The sequence below is a fragment of the Pristiophorus japonicus genome, chromosome 1, assembly GCF_044704955.1.
Source record: "Pristiophorus japonicus isolate sPriJap1 chromosome 1, sPriJap1.hap1, whole genome shotgun sequence".
Lineage (NCBI taxonomy): Eukaryota > Metazoa > Chordata > Chondrichthyes > Pristiophoridae > Pristiophorus > Pristiophorus japonicus.
In genome coordinates this window covers 542,698,231-542,724,185 of record NC_091977.1, presented here as the reverse complement: position 1 = coordinate 542,724,185, position 25,955 = coordinate 542,698,231, and the positions used below count along the sequence as shown (strand labels likewise).

Below are 25,955 nucleotides of genomic sequence, written 5' to 3'. Positions count from 1 at the left end.
ATTCCCTGTGTTTATGCTTGCAGTGTGCTAGGGGTAAGTGAGAATGAGAATGAAACAGGTATTGCCAAGATCAGCTGAGACTTGCACAAGTGAGGGATTTTGAGCTTGAAAACTGCTGAATGTTTGAATAGCAATTACTGCAGCTGGGAATAATATGCGCATCAATTATTTTGGGCATTCAGCCAGACAACCTTGCACTTGGTTTTGATTGCCTGTGGGAGTGTGAGACCAACTGAGTGTTGTTCAGGAGCTGTTATAAAAATAACCTTTCACAACCATAGGATGACCCAAAGCACTTTACAACCAGTCAGTTACTTTTGAAGTGCAGTCCCTGTTATATGTGTTGTGTCGTGAAAAAAGAATCTGACCAGATACTGTGAGCTCAAAGTAAGGTGTGACCGTAGTCCTTTGCGTTGCGGAATTGGAGCTGAGGGTGGATTCACTCTGGAGCATCCACGATGCTGAGAATGACATAAGTGACACGTGTAGTGAGTTGGTCTTACCGCATGAGAAGGATCCACAGCCAGCTAGGGAATGGAAGACCAGCAGGAAGAGTAGTACAAAGAAGGTAGTGCAGGGGTCCCATCTGGTCATCCCTCTGCAAAACAGATACACTGCTTTGAGTGTTGTTGTCGAGGAAATTTTAGCTTAAATTAAATCAGGCGGAGACTTTCAGAGTTGCACTTCGAGAGAATTTTATTTTCTAACAAGATATCTCGGAGAGTCCGCTCAGTCCGCACCGAGGCAAAACTCTGAGTTTCACAAGCAAACCCGCTCTATCTTTATACAGTCAGAACAGGAACTTTATATCTAAAACACACCACACATGAACATTAATCATACATTCTGTGAGTTCAAAGGACATTCCGGGAGGCACACTTTATCTGTCCTTGCATAGTTTCTCCTCGTCCGTATCCTGATAAGTAGGGTATCTGGAAACTCATAATCATGTATGTACAACATTCTTTGCTTCAAGGCAGAGACGTGTGGGTGTTTTTTCTAGCTCCACTAATTCTACAAAATCAGCAAAAAGTGAACTTAATCCTTTCCTTTAAAATAGGACATAGATCGTTTTCTTCCACAATTCCCTCTTTGTTGATCTTCTACTAGAGCAACACAGTGTTTTATATATTCTTTTCTTGTTCAAAAGGGGGTTTATACCCCTCAGGGTAGGGTCGCATTTTAAGACATTCCTCTTCATTGTAACCGTCTAATTTTCCTTCTATGCGACTTAATCTTCCTTTCACGAACACACTTTTCCTTTTTACTTGGGATACCAGGCCCACTACTTGACTAATTAAATTTTTTCAATTTTATCCACATTCCACAAATGATTATTAACAATATAAGCATAACCACACCTAAAATTATTTTCAGTAACCTTTCCCATGTGTCAGCATGGAAGGATAATATTTTCCTTTCTAGCTCGGCTCTCAATAACTGTCTGATCATTTCTTTAAACATGCAATGGGTGTACCCGTTTACCCCCTGTTGTTCCTTCATCAGGTTTTCTATTTCCTTCTCTATCCTTTCATTTTGCTTCCAGGTCATTTTGTCTGTGAGGTAACCTGATACCTGCAGTTGCTGTAATCCTTCATCCCAAGCATTTCTTATTTTTATGCCTTCCCCTACCAGTCCTCCGACGACCTGGATTTTATTTTGTAGGGTCTCGATATCCATGGAGTTCAATGCTCCCATTGCTGCTCCCACTCCACCTACACGGTTTCTAATAGATCCCGTTTCTTTCTCTGGAGCCTTTCTTTTCCCAGAGATACCTCAACACTGGTTGCAGCCGTCTTCTTTATTTGGGGGATATATAATTCGTATTGTTAAATTTAATACACCTGGGGACCTTACCACTGGGATGCAGGTGGTCAATATTCGTTTCAAGTGTCCCGTACCTCGCGGGGAATGCTTATTTTTAATTTGGGTCCATTGTTTAGTATTGGTTATTCCATTTATTATTTTCGTGAGGTTCATACACTTTACCCATTCTCTGTTTCCTATTTCAAAGTAGCAATCTTCTTCCGGTCTACATAATGTGCCATTGGTCTCTTGACTCTCATTTTGGTCCGTGCTGGTTAGGCAAGTCATGTTTACCTTCCAGTTCAGGGATATATTAAATTCCTCCTCACTGGTCACTTTCACTTCTCCTGATCGCCGATCTATCCCTACTCCACAAGCCTTACACATCACTGTGAAGTTCCCTACCTTACAATTTTTTTTCTTTGGGCATGTAAAGTTATCTTGCTGCCTTGCCTTATCACTTTCCCCCCACTCCATATCTCCCTTCCATACTTTTCCTTCTTCAAGTAATTCTTCTTCCTGTCTGACTCTCCTTACTGCTAAAATGACTTTTAAGTCCACAATACACAATGAGTGAACACAAAATAAGAGCAGGTACAGTTCTTTAGCGAGAAGATGGCTGTTTTCTTAGTCGGGCAACCGTAGCTCTCCTGGTTCAATGCCTTTTCTTTCGGCTGTAATTCGTCGGGGAAATAATATTTACAGCGGGTTGCATGCACCCAGTTCGGGTGCTTTTCCAACTTCAAAGCGGTTCGTGCTGTGAGAATTATCTGATACGGTCCTTTCCACCTAGGAGAAAAGAATTCTTTATTTAATGTTTTTACTAACACTTGATCTCCAGGCCTGAAAGGGTGCATATTTCCTTCCGACGGGGGCACCTGTGTCTGCCTTATTTGTTCGTGCAGACTCCTCGCTATTTCACACATGGCTTGAGCATACTTTAGTGATTTTTCATCATTCCAAATTAATGCTATTTTTTCAGCCACCACTGGTGGTTTTACGCCAGTAGGCATTGGTCTTCCCAACAAGGCTTCATGTGGTGTCAAACCAGTGTTTCGGTTTTTTTGGTTTCTAATTGTATACAGTACCAATGGTAAGGCATCTGGCCACTTTAGTCCCGTCTCCTGACATACCTTGGTGAGGGTAGATTTTATTATCCCATTTACTCTCTCTACCATTCCCGAGGACTGTGGTTGATATGGTATATGTAACTTCCACTGGAATCCTAATGCTTCTGCAAGGTTTTGCACTATTTTTCCTGTGAAGTGGGTTCCCCTGTCACTGTTGATTCCCATAGGTATCCCATATCTTGGTACTATTTCTTTAAATAGAATTTTTACTACTGTTCGGGCATCGTCTCTCCTAGTGGCGTACGCTTCTACCCACCTTGTGAACATATCTACTATGACTAATAGATACTTGAGACCTGATACTGGAGGCATGTGAACAAAATCAATTTGCAAATTTTCAAAGGGCATACTTGGCTGGGGTAGATGATCATATTCAGCAGGTGTTTTACCTCTTATTTTGTTGACAAATTTGGCATGTTCTAGCAACTTTTTCAATTACTACTGTTATTCCTGGTGCATACCACTGTGCATTAATAGCATGTATCATCCCTCCTTTGCCCATGTGAGCCTGACCGTGTGCTAGGCAAGACAGGGGCAAAAATAGAGACCTAGGGCAAACAGTTCGCCCATCGGGTGACACCAAATTTTGTTTTTGAGAAAACAACCCTGGTTTTCCCAAGTTCTTCTTTCTTGTATAGTAACTTGTTGTTGGGCTGTTTTAAGTTGTTGGATGTCTAGTATCTGTGATGGGGAGACTGAGACTGCTTGAAGACAGTCTGCCTGTGCCGAAGCGGCCTGTTTGGCTGCCTCGTCAGCCCTCCTATTTACTACTGATACCTCATCCTCACCGGTTGTGTGAGCTGCACATTTGATAACGGCTACCTTACTTGGCAACTGAATGGCGTCTAATAGATTAAGCACCAGTTGAGAGTGCTTAACATGCTTTCCACCAGAGGTGATAAAGCCTCTGTTTTTCCACAGTTGTCCAAAATCATGGACCACACTGAATGCATATCTAGAATCAGTATAGATATTAGCAGTTTGATCTTTAGCTATTATACAAGCTCTAGTGAGGGTAAACAGTTCAGCAGCCTGAGCCGAGGTTCCGGGAGGCAGGGCAAATGCTTCAACAGTTTTGTGGGGGTTTACAAAAGCATAGCCTGCCAACAGCAAGTCATCCGACGGCCTGTACGATGATCCATCCGTATAAAGAATAAGATCAGGATTGTCCATGGGCTCTGTGAGCAAATCTGTTCTTGGTAAGGTGGCTATTTCCACTGTTAACAGACAATCATGCTGGTCTGGATCCTCTACTTCTCTAGTAGGAAGAAAGGTGGCTGGGTTTACTACAGGTGCGTGTCGAAAGATATAGTTAGGGTGTGACAGCAGTAATACTTCATAACCTGTTCTTCGAGACGCTGTAAAGTGTTGTGTGGCAGCTGAATTCAAAAGTAATAAGACAGCATGGGCTGTAATGACAGTACATGGATAGTCCAAAACAATAGATACCGACTTCTCCACCATGACCGCATTAGCAGCTACAACACGTAGACATGCTGGCATTCCCCTTACTACTGGAGGCAGCAAAACCGAATAATAAGCAACTGGTCTATTTCTCCCACCATGTTCTTGGGTTAGTACTGCTGTTGCAAATCCTTCTTTCTCATTCACATACATCTGAAAAGGTTTTCCATAATTCGGAAGTCCCAACGCCGGAGCATTAGTAATGGCTTTCTTTAACTGTTTAAATGCCTCCTCTCTCTCTGGGGTCCACTCCACCTTGGGTGGGGCATCATTTAGGGCAGCTGATCTTAGGACCGCATCCCATTCTCGATAATCAGGGATCCATTGTCTACAGTACCCAACCATCCCCAAAAATGACAAGATATCCTTCTTTGTCTTCGGTATGGTGGCACTTTGAATTGTCTGAATTCTTTCTGGTCCTAGCTGCCTCTGCCCTTGAGATATGTGAAAACCCAGGTACTGGACTTGAGTCTGACAAAATTGTAACTTTGGTAACGACACTCGGTGCCCTCTTTCACATAGGTGCTGGAACAGTTTCAGGGAATCTTGCATGCACCTGTATCCGTGGCTAGAAGCCACAAGCAAATCGTCCGCATACTGGTCTGATAATGAACAGTCTTCAAGGTCTCTTTTTACTGCTGCTGCATATACTGCGGGGCTTTCGGTGTATCCTTGGGGCAACCTGGTCCATGTGTACTGCTGTTTCTTGTGGGTGAAAGCAAACAGATACTGACTCTCTTGATTTAATGGGATGGAGAAAAAGGCTGAACACAGATCTACCACAGTAAAGACAGTTGCTGTTGGTGGGATAGCAGATAGTATAATGTTGGTGTCCGGTACCACAGGGGTGATAGGGACTACTATCTTATTAATAGCTCTCAGATCTTGCACAAATCTCCATTCATTCGGCCTATTAATCTTTGGTATGGGCAGTATCGGAGTGTTACACGGGCTCTGTGTCTTTTCTAGAACTCCTTGTTCCAACAATGCAGAAATGACTGGCTCTATCCCATCTTCTGCCTCTGGAGGCAGTCTGTACTGCCTAATGCTTGGTAACACGGCATTCTTTATCAATTGTACCCGATGGGGTACTGCAGAGTGTACTTGCCCAACATGATTCTTATGTTTTGCCCAAAGTTCCGAAGATACTTGATTCAATGCCATTGGCAGCTTAGGGCTTGGTTGTTCCGGGGGTTGCTGTTTTTCAAAAGTGGAGGCATGACTTTTACCTTTCCACTGGAGAATCCCCCTGGTGCGGGTGACAAATTCTATCTGAACATTCTGCAATTCTATTACTGCCCAAGGTTGATAGCCTTGTTGCTGTTTTTCCTTTTCTATTTCTACAATCATCGGACCCATATCTTTAGGTTTCGCTGGCGGTTTTACAGCCAATGTCAGATGGGGTGTCGAGTTCTCTTCTCTAAACCGCTGCTGCTGTAAGGGTTTCAAATCCATGGCTACCCCCAATCCTTCTGGTCCAAAATAAATGCGGAACGTAGCTTCCACTATTTCTTCTTTATTTAAAAAGGATTGTACCAAACACTGGTAACTTTCAGCTTTTTGTCGAGTGTACCAGGCTGTACAGTGAAGCTGAACTGCCTCAAAGCTTGTCAAAATTATATACATCAATTCTTCAGTATTAGAGTCAATTTTAGCTTTTAAATTTTGTATAACTTCAAGTATCAAGGGGGAGTAGAAGTTGCCATTCAATTGCCAACAATAGAGGGTAGCCTTTTCTTTGTTATCTTCCCTTTTCTCTTCTTCAATCCCATTAAAGAACTGATGGATTATATTTGGAGGGAGCTCCATGAACATTCCTTCCTTTGTGCAATAAATTGTGGCTCCTAGTTTGCACAAAGTCTGTTTTCCCAATAAAGGGAGAGGTGTTGTTTTAGAGACTTTCAAAGTCTCATCATTAACTGGTTGTCCTTCAATTATCAATTTGGTAGGTTCAGATAAAAATTCTTTCATGGGGATACCGGCCACACCCAAACTTAAGACGGTGGTGTTGCTTACAGGTAATCCCACAGAGGGTGGTACAGAAGACATAGTAGCACCGGTATCCACCAGGAATTTCACATAAGTGTCTCCCACTTTTACTACTGCTAAAGGGTTTTCTTCTATGTCTGCTGATAAGCGGAGGGCTGCCGCCTGTACCACTAAGCCTCCGGGGCATCCCTATGCCGATCGGTGCGGATTGGGGTTAGAGAACGAGAATTGAGGGGCCAACGAAGGTGGAGGTTCGGGGAAATCCCCTTGTAATCCTCCGAGCTGTTTAGGTGGGCATCTGCAATCTCGAGCCCAATGCCCTTTCCTTCCGCAATTTCTACACTTATCTTGGGAGCGGTCTCGTTGGGGTCACTGTCCCCTTCCTCTTCCCCGTCCTCGTCCTCCAAACCCTCCTCTATTATTCTGTGCTTGTCCTCTTCCCTTTTGCTGATAGTACTGACCTGTTATTTTAGCCTTGTTGTCTTTATAGGTGAACAGTCCCTCCCTATCCATATTAGCCAGTACTGTAATTGTCTCTTTCTAACTTTTTCCTTGCCAGTCCAAAACCTTTATTTTGTATGTTCTTGCTTGTTGTGGCAACATACAATTTAACAAGGTTTGAACTGCCAAAGGTTCATTTTGCTCCATCGGTATTCCTGCATGTTCGTCCCAACTATTTTTCCATCTGCCTGCAAAATCTATCATTAATTCTTCTGCTTTCTGTCAGCAGCGGGTGACTTCCCCTATATCCCCATGCTTTTTAGCCCCTTGCAGAATTGCGTTCTTTCTCCTGTTTTTCAGCCAATGGTTTAATGACTCATTGCCTACATTTTGCAAGTCATCATTAACTCTCCAGTCTCCATTTTCCCCTGGTGGGATGTGGAACATATCTTTTACTCCCTGCCAGGAAGATCCATAGGCCGCTTGCAATAATAATTTAACATCTCCTGGGAGCGGATTGTAAATTGTACATGTTTGCTCAAGCCAGTTGTGAAATGCTACCGGTTTCTTCACCGGATTTGGGGCGGCTGAGATCATATCTCTGGCTTCTCCAGGGGACCAGGGTTTCAGAACTGCCGTAGTTCCTATCATTACCCTAGGATATTGCTGGATCGAGCTGGTAGACGTAATGGATGAGTCGGCCTCTGCTCTGGCCGTTACTGATCTGGTTTGCCTTCTATTTTCCCCTTCTGGGTCTTGATTTACGCCCCTTCCCCTTGCTTCTTCTGCTTCCCCCGATCCTGAGGCTCCCAGGTCTCCTCCCCCGGCTTCCCCATCGGGTGACTGAGCCGAGGGGTTTACCAGCCCCCTTGGAGCTTGATTTCTGTGGGCAGCGATAATTTCTATAATTTCCTGCCAACTATCTTGTTTTGGGGGTTCTACACGGGGATAGAGTCCTACTGCTGGTGCTGTGGGGATAGGAAGGCCCGGAGGACTATAAGAGGGAGGTTTTTCATTTTCCCTTCTTTCCTTTTCTTCTGATTTATTTTTAGGGGGTTGGTGCCTCTTAGCAACCTCTGTCCATTTTATAAAATAGTTTTCCATATAGTCCCTATCCCAAGTAGGGTCTCCCCCTCCTTCCTTGATGTTTTTCTCCATTCCTCAATCAAAGATAACTTAAAACTTCCTCCATATGGCCAATCCCCATCAGACCAACCGTACAAATCGCTACTAAACGTTACCGCGTATCTGTCGTCTCCTGTTTCTTTAATTACAGTGTCCGTCGGCGAGCCGGGCGGCACAATGGGATCTCCTACCTTCTCTCGTTGCTTTACTACCTTACGGATTCTTTTCTCGGTCTTAGGATGTACTTTCATTCTTTCAGTCAAGAGGTCGTCTTTCTTTCCTTTTCTAGGAGCTGGGCGCGAGCGCCCTGCTCGACTAGAGCCGTTTCCCATTCTTCTGGGTGCAATGTCTCGCGATCTTTTCTGAAATGAGAGTTAGGACAATCCTACAAAATATACAGTAATTTACAAAGCGCTCACCGGTGTTCTCTTTTCCGCTCAGCTCGGGGTTTCCTTTTGCCTTTTTGTTACTTTAGCTTCTTTACGGTAGCTACCTTAAATGCCTCACCCCCTCCAGGGGATCTCGGCGGCTCGTCCCCCTGTTAGCTAGGACGGCCTAGGCACCTTCCTCCTTTTAGCTAGGAAGGTCCTTAAAATTCCTCTTTTCTCTTCAAAAGTTAAATTTAGTTCTTTTGGATCTCGTTTTTTTAGAGATCCTGCCTGACTACGCCAGAATCTGTCGAGGAAATTTTAGCTTAAATTAACTCAGGCGGAGACTTTCAGAGTTGCACTTCGAGAGAATTTTATTTTCTAACAAGATATCTCGGAGAGTCCGCTCAGTCCGCACCGAGGCAAAACTCTGAGTTTCACAAGCAAACCCGCTCTATCTTTATACAGTCAGAACAGGAACTTTATCTAAAACACACCACACATGAACATTAATCATACATTCTGTGAGTTCAAAGGACATTCCGGGAGGCACACTTTATCTGTCCTTGCATAGTTTCTCCCTGTCCGTATCCTGATAAGCAGGGTATCTGGAAACTCAGTCATGTATGTACAACATTCTTTGCTTCAAGGCAGAGACGTGTGGGTGTTTTTTCTAGCTCCACTAATTCTACAAAATCAGCAAAAAGTGACCCTTTCCTTTAAAATAGGACATAGATCGTTTTCTTCCACAGTTGTTGAGGGAGATGACTCATCAGGGGAGAGCAGCAGCAGCCAAGTTCATGGCACCATGGCTGGCTCTGTTGTACAGGAGGGCATGAAAAAGAGTGGGAGAGCGATAGTGATAGGGGATTCAATCATAAGGGGAATAGATAGGCATTTCTGCGGCCGCAACCGAGACTCCAGGATGGTATGTTGCCTCCCTGGTGCAAGGATCAAGGATGTCTCCGAGCGAGTGCAGGACATTCTAAAAAGGGAGGGAGAACAGCCAGTTGTCGTGGTGCACATTGGTACCAACGACATAGGTAAAAAAAGGGATGAGGTCCTACGAGACGAATTTAAGGAGCGAGGAGCTAAATTAAAAAGTAGGACCTCAAAAGTAGTAATCTCGGGATTGCTACCAGTGCCACGTGCTAGTCAGAGTAGGAATCGCAGGATAGCACAGATGAATACGTGGCTTGAGCAGTGGTGCAGCAGGGAGGGATTCAAATTCGTGGGGCATTGGAACAGGTTCTGGGGGAGGTGGGACCAGTACAAACTGGACGGTCTGCACTTGGGCAGGGCCGGAACCAATGTCCTAGGAGGAGTGTTTGCTAGTGCTGTTGGGGAGGAGTTAAACTAATATGGCAGGGGGATGGGAACCAATACAGGGAGACAGAGGGAAACAAAAAGGAGACAAAAACAAAAGACAGAAAAGAGATGAGTAAAAGTGGAGGGCAGAGAAACCAAAGGCAAGAAACAAAAAGGGCCACTGAATATAAAGGGGCTGCAGGAGGGGCCAAAACTAAAAATCATGGTTTAAAAACTAGGATGAAAACACTCTACCGAAATGTACGCAGCATTTGAAATAAAGTAAATGAGTTGACGGCATAAATCATTACAAATGGGTATGATTTGGTGGCCATTACAGAAACATGGTTGCAAGGTGGCCAAGACTGGGAATTAAACATACAGGGGTATCTGACGATTCAGAAAGATAGGCAAGAAGGGAAAGGAGGTGGGGTAGCTCTGTTAATAAAGGATGATATCAGGGCAGTTGTGAGGGATGATATTGGCTCCAATGAAAAAAATGTTGAATCATCGTGGGTGGAGATTAGAGATAGTAAGGGGAAAAAGTCACTGGTCGGCATAGTTTATAGGCCCCCAAATAATAACTTCACGGTGGGGCGGGCAATAATCAAGGGAATAATGGAGACATGTGAAAAAGGAACAGCAGTAGTCATGGGGGATTTTAACTTACATATCGATTGGTCAAATCAAATCGCACAGGGTAGCCTGGAGGAGGAATGCATAGAATGCATACGGGATTGTTTCTTAGAACAGTATGTAACAGAACCTACAAGGGAGCAAGCCATCTTAGATCTGGTCTTGTGTAATGAGACAGGAAAAATAAACGATCTCCTAGTAAAAGATCCTCTCGGAATGAGTGATCACAGTATGGTTGAATTTGTAATACAGATTGAGGATGAGGAAGTTGTGTCAGAAACGAGCGTACTATGCTTAAACAAAGGGGACTACAGTGGGATGAGGGCAGAGTTGACTAAAGTAGACTGAAAACAAGGACTAAACGGTGGCACAATTGAGGAACAGTGGAGGACTTTTAAGGAGCTCTTTCATAGTGCGCAACAAAAATATATTCCAGTGAAAAAGAAGGGCGGCAAGAGAAGGGATAACCAGCCGTGGATAACCAAGGAAATAAAGGAAAGTAGCAAATCTAAGACCAATGCGTATAAGGTGGCCAAGGTTAGTGGGAAACTAGAGGATTGGGAAAATTTTAAGCAACAGCAAAGAATGACTAAAAAAGCAATAAAGAAAGGGAAGATAGATTACGAAGGTAAACTTGCGCAAAACATAAAAACAGAGAGTAAAAGCTTTTACAGATATATAAAACGGAAAAGAGTGACTAAAGTAAATGTTGGTCCCTTAGAAGATGAAAAGGGGGATTTAATAATGGGAAATGTGGAAATGGCTGAGACCTCAAACAATTATTTTGCTTCCGTCTTCACAGTGGGAGACACAAAAACCATGCCAAAATTTGCAGGCCACAGGAATGTGGGAAGGGAGGACCTTGAGACAATCACTATCACTAGGGGGGTAGTGCTGGACAGGCTAATGGGACTGAAGGTAGACAAGACCCCTGGTCCTGATGAAATGCATCCCAGGATATTAAAAGAGATGGCGGAAGTTATAGCAGATGCATTCGTTATAATCTACCAAAATTCTCTGGACTCTGGGGAGGTACCAGCGGATTGGAAAGCAGCTAATGTAACGCCTCTGTTTAAAAAAGGGGGCAGACAAAAGGCAGGTAATTATAGGCCGGTTAGTTTAACATCTGTAGTGGGGAAAATGCTTGAAGCTATCATTAAGGAAGAAATAGCGGGACATCTAGATAGGAATAGTGCAATCCAGCAGATGCAGCATGGATTCGTGAAAGGGAAATCATGTTTAACTAACTTACTGGAATTCTTTGAGGATATAACGAGCATGGTGGATAGAGGTGTACCGATGGATGTGGTGTATTTAGATTTCCAAAAGGCATTCGATAAGGTGCCACACAAAAGGTTACTGCAAAAGATAAAGGAACGTGGAGTCAGAGGAAATGTATTAGCATGGATAGAGAATTGGCTGGCGAACAGAAAGCAGAGAGTCGGGATAAATGGGTCCTTTTCCGGCTGGAAATCAGTGGTTAGTGGTGTGCCACAGGGACCACAACTGTTTACAGTATACATAGATGACCTAGAAGAGGGGACAGAGTGTAGTGCAACAAAATTTGCAGATGACACTAAGATTAGTGGGAAAGCGGGTTGTGTAGAGGACTCAGAGAGGCTGCAAGGAGATTTGGATAGGTTAAGCGAATGGGCTAAGGTTTGGCAGATGGAATACAATGTCGGAAAGTGTGAGGTCATCCACCTTGGGAAAAAAAACAGTAAAAGGGAATATTATTTGAATGGGGAAAAATTACAACATGCTGTGGTGCAGAGGGACCTGGGGGTCCTTGTGCATGAATCCCAAAAGGTTAGTTTGCAGGTGCAGCAGGTAATCAGGAAGGCGAATGGAATTGGTCTTCATTGCGAGAGGGATGGAGTACAAAAGCAGGGAGGTCTTGCTGCAACTGTATAGGGTATTGGTAAGGCTGCACTGGAGTACTGCGTGCAATTTTGGTCACCTTAAGGAAGGATATACTAGCTTTGGAAGGGGTACAGAGACGATTCACTAGGCTGATTCCAGAAATGAGGGGCTTACCTTATGATGATAGATTGAGTAGACTGGGTCTTTACTCGTTGGAGTTCAGAAGGATGAGGGGTGATCTTATAGAAACATTTAAAATCATGAAAGGAATAGATAAGATAGAGGCAGAGAGGTTGTTTGCACTGGTAGGGGAGACTAGAACTAGGGGGCACAGCCTCAAAATACGGAGGAGCCAATTTAAAACCGAGTTGAGAAAGAATTTCTTCTCCCAGAGGGTTGTGAATCTGTGGAATTCTCTGCCCAAGGAAGCAGTTGAGGCTAGCTCATTGAATGCATTCAAGTCAAAGATAGATAGATTTTTAACCAATAAGGGAATTAAGGGTTACGGGGAGAGGGCGGGTAAGTGGAGCTGAGTCCAAGACCAGATGAGCCATGATCTTATTGAATGGTGGAGCAGGCTCGAGGGGCTAGATGGCCTACTCCTGTTCCTAATTCTTATGTTCTTATTTATTACAGGTCTCCAGAGCGCCTCTCAAGCCTGTGAGTCCTCCATATGTACAGGTGCTCCCACGAGATTGTGGGATCCCTTGGGACTCCAGGGGATGAGCCTTCTGGTGGTTAAACAAGGTATGTGCAGGTTTACATATATAACAACACTCCCGCCCATCCGCCAAAGTCAATCGTGTAAGTATTTACAATGTGAGTCGATCTGGGGCCTTCCTTTCCCTGGTTGATCATCGGTGCAAATGCTGGTTTTGATGAGTCGTTTGTTGGGCCCTCGCTGGGCTGCTGCGCAGCTGGCCTTGCTGGGCTGCCGGGCATGGTGAGTACTGCTGGGTTGCTGCGGGTGATGGGTTCTGCTTCATAGAAACATTGAAAATAGGTGCAGGAGTAGGCCATTCGGGCCTTCGAGCCTGCACCGCCATTCAAGGAGTTCATGGATGAGCATGCAACTCCAGTACCCCATTCCTGCTTTCTCGCCATACCCCTTGATCCCCCTAGTAGTAAGGACTACAGCTAACTCCTTTTTGAATATATTTAGTGAATTGACCTCAACAACTTTCTGTGGTAGAGAATTCCACAGGTTCACCACTCTCTGGGTGAAGAAGTTTCTCCTCATCTCGGTCCTAAATGGCTTACCCCTTATCCTTCGACTGTGACCCCTGGTTCTGGACTTCCCCAACATTGGGAACATTCTTCCTGCATCTAACTTGTCTAAACCCGTCAGAATTTTAAATGTTTCTATGAGATCCTCTCTCATTCTTCTGAACTCCAGTGAATACAAGCCCAGTTGACCCAGTCTTTCTTGATATGTCAGTCCCGCCATCCCGGGAATCAGTCTGGTGAACCTTTGCTGCACGCTCTCAATAGCAAGAATGTCCTTCCTCAAGTTAGGAGACCAAAACTGTACACAATACTCCAGGTGTGGCATCACCAAGGCCCTGCACAATTGTAGTAACACCTCCCTGCCCCTGTACTCAAATCCCCTTGCTATGAAGGCCAACATGCCATTTGCTTTCTTAACCGCCTGCTGTACCTGCATGTCAACCTTCAGTGACTGATGTACCATGACACCCAGGTCTCGTTGCACCTCCCCTTTTCCTAATCTGTCACCATTCAGATAATAGTCTGTCTCTCTGTTTTTACCACCAAAGTGGATAACCTCACATTTATCCACATTATACTTCATCTGCCATGCATTTGCCCACTCACCTAACCTATCCAAGTCACTCTGCAGCCTCATAGCATCCTCCTCGTAGCTCACACTGCCACCCAACTTAGTGTCATCCGCAAATTTGGAGATACTACATTTAATCCCCTCGTCTAAATCATTAATGTACAATGTAAACAGCTGGAGCCCCAGCACAGAACTTTGCGGTACCCCACTAGTCACTGCTGGCTCGTGGTCAACCGCTGGGTCGGTTGCCACTTGTGTGTGTGTTGGGTCAACAAAGGTAGAGTCTATTGTGGGTTGCTCTGGATAGTCTGTGAATCTGAGTTTGGTTTGGTCCAAGTATTTCCTGTAGGTGAGTCCATTTGGAAGTTTGAATAGTGCCGGGAAGCCACTTGGGACCTTGTCCATAGTTCAACACAAATACAGGATCATTAATCTCGATTTCACGTGACACATTTGCACAATCCTGGTATGTATTCTGTTGAAGCTGCCTGCTCTCTACGTGTAGATCAGGGTGGACTAACGAGAGCCTTCTCTTAAGTGCCCTTTTCATGAGCAGTTCAGCAGGGGGATCCCCAGTGAGCGAGTGGGGTCTTGTGCGGTAACAAAGAAGGACTCGGGATAGGCAAGTCTGCAGTGAGCCTTCAGTTACCCTCTTCAAGCTCTGCTTGATTGTTTGCTCTCTCTGCCTGACCATTGGACGCTGGTTTAAACGGGGCAGATGTGACATGTTTGATCCCATTGCGGGTCATGAACTCTTTGAACTCAGCACTGGTGAAACATGGCCCATTGTCACTCACAAGGACATCAGGCAGGCCGTGCGTGGCAAACATGGCCCGCAGGCTTTCAATGGTGGCAGTGGACATGCTTGCCGACATGATCTCACATTCAATCCATTTGGAGTACGCATCTACAACCACTAGGAACATTTTTCCCAAGAACGGGCCTGCATAGTCGACATGGACCTTAGGTGCAAACCGGACGGACCGGAGCCAATGTCCGAGGGGGAGTGTTTGCTAGTGCTGTTGGGGAGGAGTTAAACTAATATGACAGGGGGATGGGAACCAATGCAGGGAGACAGAGGGAAACAAAATGGAGACAGAAGCAAAAGACAGAAAGGAGATGAGTAAAAGTGGAGGGCAGAGAAACCCAAGGCAAAAAACAAAAAGGGCCACTGTACAGCAAAATTTTGAAGGGTCAAAGTGTAATAAAAAGGCAAGCATGAAAGCTCTGTGCCTCAATGCGAGGAGTATTCGGAATCCAGGAGAGGGCTCTGAGCTAGTTAGAGTGGGTGAGAGCTCAAATGAACAGGACCCCAAGAAAGAATGCAAAAGGCAGGAGGCAACAGAGCAGAGTAGCACTGGGGTAAGTGTAAACCACAAGGTGACAGGAAGGGACAATATGTATGAATATAAAGGGGCTGCAGGAGGGGTCAAAACTAAAAATCATGGTTTAAAATCTAGTATTAAAACACTCTACCTCAACGCACGCAGCATTCGAAATAAAGTAAATGAGTTTACGGCACAAATCATTACAAATGGGTATGATTTAGTGGCCATTACAGAAATGTGGTTGCAGGGTGGCCAAGACTAGGAATTAAACATACAGGGGTATCTGATGATTCGGAAAGATAGACAAGAAGGGAAAGGAGGTGGGGTAGCTCTGTTAATAAAGGATGATATCAGGGCAGTTGTGAGAGACGATATTGGCTCGAATGAATAAAATGTTGAATCATTGTGGGTGGAGATTAGAGATAGTAAGGGGAAAAAGTCACTGGTGGGCATAGTTTATAGGCCCCCAAATAATAACTTCACGGTGGGGCGGACAATAATCAAGGGAATAATGGAGGCATGTGAAAAAGGAACGGCAGTAATCATGGGGGATTTTAACCTACATATCGATTGGTCAAATCAAATCGTACGGGATAGCCTTGAGGAGGAATTCATAGAATGCATACGGGATTGTTTCTTAGAACAGTATGTTACAGAACCTATCTTAGATCTGGTCCTGTGTAATGAGACAGGAATAATAAATGATCTCCGAGTAAAAGATCCTCTCGGAATGAGTGATCACAGTATGGTTGAATTTGTAATACAGATTGAGGGTGACCGAAGTAATGTCTCAAACGAGCATACTATGCTTAAACAAAGGGGTCTACAGTGGGATGAGGGCAGAGTTGGCTAAAGTAGACTGGGAACACAGACTAAACGGTGGCACAATTGAGGAACAGTGGATGACTTTTAAGGAGCTCTTTCATAGTGCTCAACAAAAATATATTCCAGTGAAAAAGAAGGGCGGTAAGAGAAGGGATAACCAGCTGTGGATAACCAAGGAAATAAAGGAGAGTATCAAATTAAAAACCAATGCGTATATGGTGGCCAAGGTTAGTGGGAAACTAGAAGATTGGGAAAATTTTAAACGACAGCAAAAAATGACTAAGAAAGCAATAAAGAAAGGAAAGATAGATTACGAAAGTAAACTTGCGCAAAACATAAAAACAGATAGTAAAAGCTTTTACCGATATATAAAATGGAAAAGAGTGACTAAAGTAAATGTTGGTCCCTTAGAAGATGAGAAGGGGGATTTAATAATGAGAAATGTGTAAATGGCTGAGACCTCAAACAATTATTTTTCTTCGGTCTTCACAGTGGAAGACACAAAAACCATGCCAAAAATTGCTGGTCACGGGAATGTGGGAAGGGAGGACCTTGAGACAATCACTATCACTAGGGGGGTAGTGCTGGACAGGCTAATGGGACTCAAGGTAGACAAGTCCCCTGGTCCTGCTGAAATGCATCCCAGGGTATTAAAAGAGATGGCGGAAGTTATAGCAGATGCATTCGTTATAATCTACCAAAATTCTCTGGGGAGGTACCAGCGGAATGGAAAGCAGCTAATGTAACGCCTCTGTTTAAAAAAGGGGGCAGACAAATGGCAGGTAACTATAGGCCGGTTAGTTTAACATCTGTTGTGGGGAAAATGCTTGAAGCTATCATTAAGGAAGAAATAGCGGGACATCTAGATAGGAATAGTGCAATCAAGCAGACGCAACATGGATTCATGAAGGGGAAATCATGTTTAACGAATTTACTGGAATTCTTTGAGGATATAACGAGCATGGTGGATAGAGGTGTACCGGTGGATGTGGTGTATTTAGATTTCCAAAAGGCATTCGATAAGGTGCCACACAAAAGGTTACTGCAGAAGATAAAGATACGCAGAGTCAGAGGAAATGTATTAGCATGGATCGAGAATTGGCTGGCTAACAGAAAGCAGAGAGTCGGGATAAATGGGTCCTTTTCGGGTTGGAAATCGGTGGTTAGTGGTGTCCCACAGGGATCGGTGCTGGGACCACAACTGTTTACAGTATACATAGATGACCTGGAAGAGGGAACAGAGTGTAGTGTAACAAAATTTGCAGATGACACAAAGGGAAAGCGGGTTGTGTAGAGGACACAGAGAGGCTGCAAAGAGATTTAGATAGGTTAAGCGAATGGGCTAAGGCTTGGCAGATGGAATACAATGTCGGAAAATGTGAGGTCATCCACCTTGGAAAAAAAAACAGTAAAAGGGAATATTATTTGAATGGGGAGAAATTACAGCATGCTGCGGTGCAGAGGGACCTGGGGGTCTTTGTGCATGAATCCCTGATTACCTGCAGGTGCAGCAGGTAATCAGGAAGGCGAATGGAATGTTGGCCTTCATTGCGAGAGGGATGGAGTACAAAAGCAGGGAGGTCCTGCTGCAACTGTACAGGGTATTGGTGAGGCCGCACCTGGAGTACTGCGTGCAGTTTTGGTCACCTTACTTAAGGAAGGATATACTAGCTTTGGAGGGGGTACAGAGACGATTCACTAGGCTGATACCGGAGATGAGGGAGTTACCTTATGATGATAGATTGAGTAGACTGGGTCTTTACTCATTGGAGTTCAGAAGGATGAGGGGTGATCTTATAGAAACATTTAAATAATGAATGGGATAGACAAGATAGAGACAGAGAGGTTGTTTCCACTGGTCGGGGAGACTAAAACTAGGGGGCACAGCCTCAAAATACGGGGGAGCCAATTTAAAACCAAGTTGAGAAGGAATTTCTTCTCCCAGAGGGTTGTGAATCTGTGGAATTCTCTGCCCAAGGAAGCAGTTGAGGCTAGCTCATTGAATGTATTCAAATCACAGATAGATTTTTAACCAATAAGGGAATTAAGGGTTATGGGGAGAGTGCGGGTAAGTGGAGCTGAGTCCACGGCCAGATCAGCCATGATCTTGTTGAATGGTGGAGCAGGCTCGAGGGGCTTGATGGCCTATTCCTGTTCCTAATTCTTATGTTCTTATATTATGTAGACCATGGTTTGGAGGGCCAAGACCATAAACTTAGTGGAACCTCCCTGGGTGCATTGTTTAACTGTGAACATGTGTTACATTTGTCTGCATCGATACGGGCCACCACACGTGGGATCTGGCTATCGCTTTCATCTTTACGATGCCTGGGTGGGTACTGTGGAGATCACCAATGAAAGTGTCCCTGCCCTTCTTTGGCACCACTACCCATTACCCCATAGGAGGCAGTCTGCCTGTATGGACATTTAATCTCTGCGCCACTGGTACGGCTTTATTTCTTCCTGCATCTCGAACGGAACGCTAAACCAACTCCCGTGGAACACACAGTTTTTTACTAAAGGCAGTAAGGGGTCCTGGCTCGTCCAGGTTCTAATCTGTCATGCGGTAACAGGTGATTGCTCACTCTCGAATGCTTCCATTATCATAACTAAATCTGCGGGCTGTGCCATCTCCTCCTCTGAGGTGGGCAATGGCAGCCTACTGACAGCATCAGCACAGTTTTCTGTGCCTTGCCTGTGGCGGATGGCGTAGTTGTATGCAGACAACGTGATCGTCCATCTCTGGATCCGGGCCGATTCATTCGTATTTATCCCCTTACTTTCAGAAAAGAGGGATATCAGAGGCTTATAGTCGGTTTCTAATTCAAATTTGAGCCCAAACAGATATTGATGCATTTTCTTTACCCCATAAACACACGCTAACGCTTCTTTTTCGATCATGCTATCGGACCTCTCAGCCTTAGACAAACTTCTGGATGCATAAGCAACCGGTTGCAATTTCCCAGATTCATTAGCTTATTACAATACACACCCGACACCGTATGACGACGCATCACATGCTAGTACCAAACGCTTACATGGATCATACAACACAAGCAATTTGTTTGAGCATAACAGTTTCCTAGCTTTCTCAAAGGCATTTTCTTGGCTTTTACCCCATACCCATTCATCTCCTTTACGCAGTAAAGAGTGTAGTGGTTCTAACAGTTTGCTAAGACCCGGTAAGAAGTTACCAAGTAGTTCAGGAGTCCGAGAAACGACCGCAGCTCCGTCACGTTCTGTGGTCTCGGTGCGTTCTCAATTGCCTCCATCTTCGAATCAGTGGGCCTGATGACGTCCACTGTGATTCTTCTCCCCAGGAACTGCACTTCAGGCACCAGGCAAACGCACTTCGAGTTTTAACCTGAGCCCCACACGATTAAGCCGACTAAGAACTTCTTCCAGGTTCTGCAGATGCTCGACGGTATCCCGACCTGTAACCGAGATGTTGTCCTGGAAGACCACGGTGTGTGGGACTGACTTCAGCAAGCTTTCCATGTTCCTCTGGAATATCGCCGTGGCCGATTGAATCCCAAACGGGCATCTGTTGTAAATGAAGAGACCTTTGAGCGTGTTGATGAAGGTGAGGCCCTTCGATGATTCTTCCAGCTCCTGCGTCATGAAGGCCGAGGTCAAGTCCAGCTTCGTGAATGTTTTTCCTCCCGCCAGCGTCGCAAATAGGTCGTCCACCTTTGATAGCGGGTATTGATCCTGCAGGGAGAAACGATTGATAGTTACTTTGTAATCATCACAGATTCCGACGATGCTGTCTTCCTTGAGGACTGGAACAATTGGGCTGGCCCACTCGTTGAATTCGATTGGCGAAATAATGCCCTCTCATTGCAGCCAGTCCAGCTCGATTTCCACCCTCTCTCTCATCATCTACAGTACCGCTCTCGTCTTGTGATGGATGGGTAGCGCCCCCGGAATCAAGTGGATCTGCACTTTTGTTCCTTGGAATTTCCCGATGCCCGGTTCAAACAGCGAGGTGAACTTGTTTAGGACCTTGGCACATGAAAATTCATTGACGGAAGAGAGCGCTCGGACGTCGTCCCAGTTCCAGCGTATCTTTCCTAGCCGACTCCTGCCGAACATCGTAGGGACATCGCCCGGTACCACCCAGGGTGGTAAATTGTGCACCGCTTCCATCGTAGGAGACCTTTACGATAGCACTGCCGATTACCTGAATCAGTTCCTTTGTGTACATTCTCAGTTTAGTATGAATGGGAGTCTGGACTGGCCTTGAGGTCTTGCTGCACCACAATATATCGAAAGTCTTTTTGCTCATAATGGACTGGCTCGCGCCCGTGTCCAGCTCCATTGACACCGGGAGTCCATTTAATTCAACCGTCAGCATTATCGGGGGACACTTTGTGGTAAATGTCTGCACCCCATATGCCTCCTTAGCCTGAAGCTCTGGTTTGTCGTGATCCGTCGTGGATCTGTCCTCCTCTGCAACATGGTGGTTTGCAGGATTAGCAGGGTTTGCAGCTCGCCTGCACATATGTTGGAGGTGTCTCATTGTTTCACAGCCTTTGCAAACATATCCTTTGAAGCGACATGAATGGAAACGATGATCACCCCTGCAACGCCAACAAGGTGTTAATGGCCTTGCATTCACCACCCTTGAGGGTGGACTCTTGAGACATCTGCGGACGTGCAGCTGCAGGCATGTGAGGCCTGCCCTGTACGTTACGATTCGAAAACAACATTACTTTGTTCACAGCACTTGCAGCAGCATCCTGTGCTGAGAGATTTGTTTGGTATTGTCACTGGTGGCGATGAACACCTGGGCTATCTCTATGGCTTTACTCAAGGTTGGGGTCTCTACAGTCAAAAGTTTGCAAAGTATTACTTCATGGCCAATGCCAAGTACAAAGAAGTCCCTGAGCATGTGCTCCAAGTGTCCTTTAAATTCACAATGTCCTGCAAGGTGCCTTAGCTCGGCGACGTAGCTTGTCACTTCCTGGCCTTCAGACCTCTTGCACGTGTAGAACCTGTCCCTCGCCATCAGAACGCTTTCCTTCAGGTTTAAATGCTCCCGGAACAGTGTGCACAAATCATCATACGACTTCTCTGTAGGTTTCGCTGGAGCGGGCAGATTTTTCATGAGGCCATAAGTTGGTGCCCCGCAAACGGTGAGGAGGATCGCCCTTCGTTTGGCAGTGTTCGCTTCTCCTTCCAGCTCGTTGGTCATGAAGTATTGATCTAGTCGTTCCACGAAGGTTTTCCAATTATCTCCCTCCAAAGATTTCTCCAGGATGCCCATTTTTCTCTGCATCATTGAAGTGGGGTTCATCATCTGTATCTCGTCGCCAGTTGTTATGTCTTGAATAAAGAATCTGACCAGATACTGTGAACTCAAAGTAAGGTATGACTGTAGTCCTTTATTACAGGTCTCCAAAGTGCCTCTCCAGCCTATGAGGCTTCCTTAAGTACAGGTGCGCCCAACGGATTGTGGGATCCCTTGGGACTCCTGGGGATGAGCACCCTGGTGGTTAAACAAGGTAGTTACAGCATAATCCGAAAAATCTTCTGTAAGATAAATGACCAGATCATCTATTTTAGTGATATGGGTTGAGGGATAAATGTTGGGCAGAACACCAGGGGAACTCCCTTGATCTTCTTTGAATAGTACCATGGAATCTTTTGCATCCACTTAAGAGGACAGATGTTTAACACCTCGTCTGAAAAACAGTAGTTCTGACAGTGGGTAGCCCTCTCGCCTCTGAGTCGGAACGTTGTTGGTTCAAGTCCCACTCCAGAGATTTGGGCACAAAAATCTAGGCTGACACTCCAGTGAAGTACTGAGGGAGTGCTGCACTGTCGGAGATGCCGTCTTTCTAATATGTCCTTACTATACAGTACAGACGAGGCCCATACTTGAGAGAAGGTCACTCTTTGACCAGTAACCTTTATTCGCCAGCACTGAAGTGATGAAGGTGGGTGGAGCTTCCCCTTTTATACCTGAAAGTCCAGGTTGGGAGTGTCTCCCACAAGTTCACCACCGAGTGGTCAGTGTTCTCACGGTGCACAACTTAGGTCAGTTTATACATGGGTTACAATGACAGTTAAATACATGACATCACCTCCCCCACAAATTCTTATTAGGATCACAGGTTAAGTCTCTCTGGTGGTTTACGCTCCCTTGTAGAGCGCCTGAGTTGGGGCTCCGGTTGTTGGGCGCTGGCCTGAGTGTCTGCAGTTTGCGGTGCCTCAGGCCTGTCCAGACTGCCCACAGTGACTGGGCTCTCCTCCACTTGGTTCCGGTGTTCGGTCACCTGTGGTGGAGTAAACTCTACGTCGTGTTCTTCCTCTGCTTCTTCTATGGGGTTGCTGAACCTCCTTTTAGTTTGATCCAAGTGTTTGCGGCAGATTTGTCCATTGGTAAGTTTAACTACCAAAACCCTATTCCCCTCTTTGGCAATCACAGTGCCTGCAAGCCATTTGGGCCCTGCAGCGTAATTAAAGACAAAAACAGGGTCATTGACATCAATACATCGCGTCCTCGCATTCCTGTTATGGTAGTCGCATTGTGACTGGCGCCTGCTCTAAACAATTTATTTTATAGTAGGGTGTATAAGGGATAACCTGGCTTTGAGCGTCCTTTTCATTAGCAGCTCTGCGGGTGGAACTCCTGTGAGCGAGTGTGGTTGGGATCTATTGGCCAACAGGAGGCGTGATAAGCGGCTTTGTAGGGAACCCCCTTGGATTCTGAGCATCCCCTGTTTGATTATCTGCATTGCTCGTTCCGCCTGGCCGTTTGAGGCCGGCTTGAACGATGCCGTTCTGACATGGCTGATACCATTTCCTGCCATGAAGTCCTGGAATTCAATGCTTGTAAAGCACGGGCCATTGTCGCTGACCGAGTCGTCCGGTAGACCATGGGCGGCGAACATTGCCCGTAGACTTTCTACCTTGGCAGAGGATGTGCTTGAATTGAGAGTGTCACACTCGATCCATTTGGAGAAGGCGTCAACTACAACCAAAAATATTTTTCCCATGAAAGGACCTGCGTAGTCCACATGGATGCGTGACCATGGCTTGGCGGGCCAGGACCAGGGGCTAAGGGGGGCTTCCCTGGGCGCATTGCCCAGCTGGGCACACTTGTTGCACCTGTGAACACAAAGTTGCACGTCTGCATCTATCCCTGGCCACCAAACGTGTGACCTGGCAATTGCCTTCATCATGACAATGCCCGGGTGCTCATTGTGGAGTTCTCTGATGAACATCTCTCTGCCCATCTGGGGCATGACTGCTCGGTTTCCCCATAGTAGGCAATCAGCCTGAATCGAGAGTTCATCCTTGCGCCTGTGAAATGGTTTGAATTCCTCAGAGCATGCCCCGTACGTGACTGCCCAGTTCCCATTCAGGACACATTTCGTGACTAAAGACAGTAGCGGGTCTCTATTTGTCCAGACTTTAATCTGACATGCTGTCACTGGTGAGCCTTCGCTTTCGAAGGCTTCAACAGCCATGACCATCTCAGCAGCATGCTCGGTTGCCCCCTCGGTGGTGGCTAGTGGGAGCCTGCTGAGTGCATCGGCGCAGTTTTCAGTGCCCGGTCTGTCCCGAATTGTATAGTCATAGGCGGCTAACGTAAGTGCCCACCTCTGTATGCGGGCTGATGCATTTGCATTTATGGCCTTGTTGTCGGCCAAAAGGGACGTTAGGGGTTTGTGATCTGTCTCCAGCTCAAATTTCCTGCAAACAGGTACTGGTGCATTTTTTTTACAGCATATACACATGCAAGCGCTTCCTTTTCTACCATCCCGTAGTCCCGTTCTGCTTGGGACAGACTTCTGGAGGCATAAACTACCGACTGTAACTGACCCTTGGCATTAACATGCTGCAACACACACCCGACCCCGTAGGACGACGTGTCGCACATTAACACAAGTTTCTTACATGGGTCATATAGCGTTAACAGATTGTTGGAGCATAACAAATTTCGTGCTCTATCAAAAGCCCTTTCCTGGCTGTCCCCCCAGACCCATTCGCGACCTTTGCATAGGAGCACGTGTAGCGGCTCTAACAGCGTGCTCAATTTGGGAAGAAAGTTACCAAAATAGTTCAGGAGCCCCAGGAACGAACACAGCTCCGTTGTGTTACGGAGTCTGGGTGCTCTCTGGATCGCTTCTGTTTTGGACGCAGTAGGTCTGATCCCGTCTGCTGCTACCCTCCTCCCCAGGAATTCTACATCTGGAGCTAGGAAAACGCACTTCGCCTTTTTCAGTCGCAGATCTACCCGGTCCAGTCTGCGTAGCACCTCCTCCAGGTGGTGGAGGTGTTCTTCAGTATCACAACCCGTGATGAGGATGTCGTCTTGAAAAACCATTGTCCTTGGAATCGACTTGAGGAGGCTTTCCATATTTCGTTGAAAGATCGCGGCGGCCGAGCGAATCCCAAACGGACACCTGTTGTACTGTTGTACCTTGTGTGTCGTGATGGTGGTCAGCTTCTTTGACTCACTCACCAGCTCCTGGGTCATGTAAGCTGAGGTCAGGTCCAGTTTTGAAAAAAGTTTGCCACCGGATAGCGTTGCAAAGAGTTCCTCCGCTCTCAGTAGTGGGTACTGGTCTTGGAGTGACACCCGATTGATGGTGGCCTTGTAATCACCACATATCCTGACCGACCCATCCTCCTTGAGCACCGGCACAATTGGGCTCGCCCAGTCACTGAATTCGACTGGCGAGATGATGCCTTCCCTCAGCAGGCGGTCCAGTTCGCATTCTATCTTTTCCCACATCACGTATGGCACCGCTCTGGCCTTGTGGTGTACTGGCCTGGCGTCCGGGTTTATCTGAATCACTACCTTGGTCCCCATGAAAGTGCCAATGCCGGGTTGAAATAGTGAGTCAAATTTGTCCAGGACCTGTGAGCATGAGATTCGCTCCACAGAAGAAATTGCATTGACATCGCCCCATTTCCAGTTCATGACAGCAAGCCAACTCCTCCTCAGCAGTGCGGGACCATCCCCCGGGACAATCCAGAGTGGCAACCTGTGCTCCGAAGCTTTGTGGGTCACGACTACCATGGGGCTGCCTAGCACCTGAATGATCTCCTTTGTATTTGTCTGTAGCTGTGCGGCAATTGGCAATAATTTTGGCCTCCTGGCCTTGGACGCCCACAACTTGTCGAACTGTTTGATACTCATCAGGGACTGGCTGGCCCCCGTGTCTAGCTCCATTGATACTGGGATGGCATTGAGGAGCACTTTCATCATTATCGGTGGCGTCCTGGTGTATGAACTGTATATGTGCTCCACATGAACTCGCTGAACTTCAGCTTCCAGCGATTTCCCCCAGTGTCCATTTGGCCTCGTAGGGCTTACATCGTCCCTGTCCTCCTCGTACCTCAACCTGGCTGCAGGCTTCCTGCACATATGTGCCAAGTGACCGCTGACGTTGCAGTTTCTGCAGGTATATTGCTGATACCTGCAAGCTCTGGCCGTGTGTTTGCCTCCACACCTCCAACATGAGCTGGAGGACCCATTGTTGGAACGTCTCTGACTGTCTCTGTAACTGTCCTTAAGCACACCTTTGACAGATGTTGATGGCCCCATTACTGGCCGCATTGTCCCTTGTGATGGCATAAATCGCCGTTCAGCTAGCCATTGTCTCTGTTGAATTCCCCTTTTGGGTTCGACTACATGCTCGGGCATGTCCGATTGCCCCTGTCTGCCTGGAGAACTGTGTGCTGCGTTAACAATGCTGACTCCCTGTCCATTTGCTGCATTTAAACCAAGATTTTTGTCAAACATCATTCTGGTCTTTTCCTCCCCTGAGATAAATGTCTGGGCCATCAAAGCCGCCGTTTCCAGGGTCAAGTCTTTGGTCTCAATCAGTTTCCTGAAAACCCCAGCGTGCCCGAT

At 46.0% G+C, this 25,955-nt stretch overlaps 1 long non-coding RNA gene across 1 annotated transcript in view; it reads left to right on the top strand.

The window, feature by feature from the left end:
* LOC139278257 (uncharacterized) overlaps nucleotides 1-25,955 on the top strand; it is a 67,364-nt gene that overhangs the window by 29,826 nt on the left and 11,583 nt on the right. Inside the window, exon 4 of the long non-coding RNA XR_011596225.1 lies at nucleotides 12,767-12,877. This is a non-coding gene — a long non-coding RNA (uncharacterized lncRNA). The remainder of the gene's footprint in view (nucleotides 1-12,766; nucleotides 12,878-25,955) is intronic.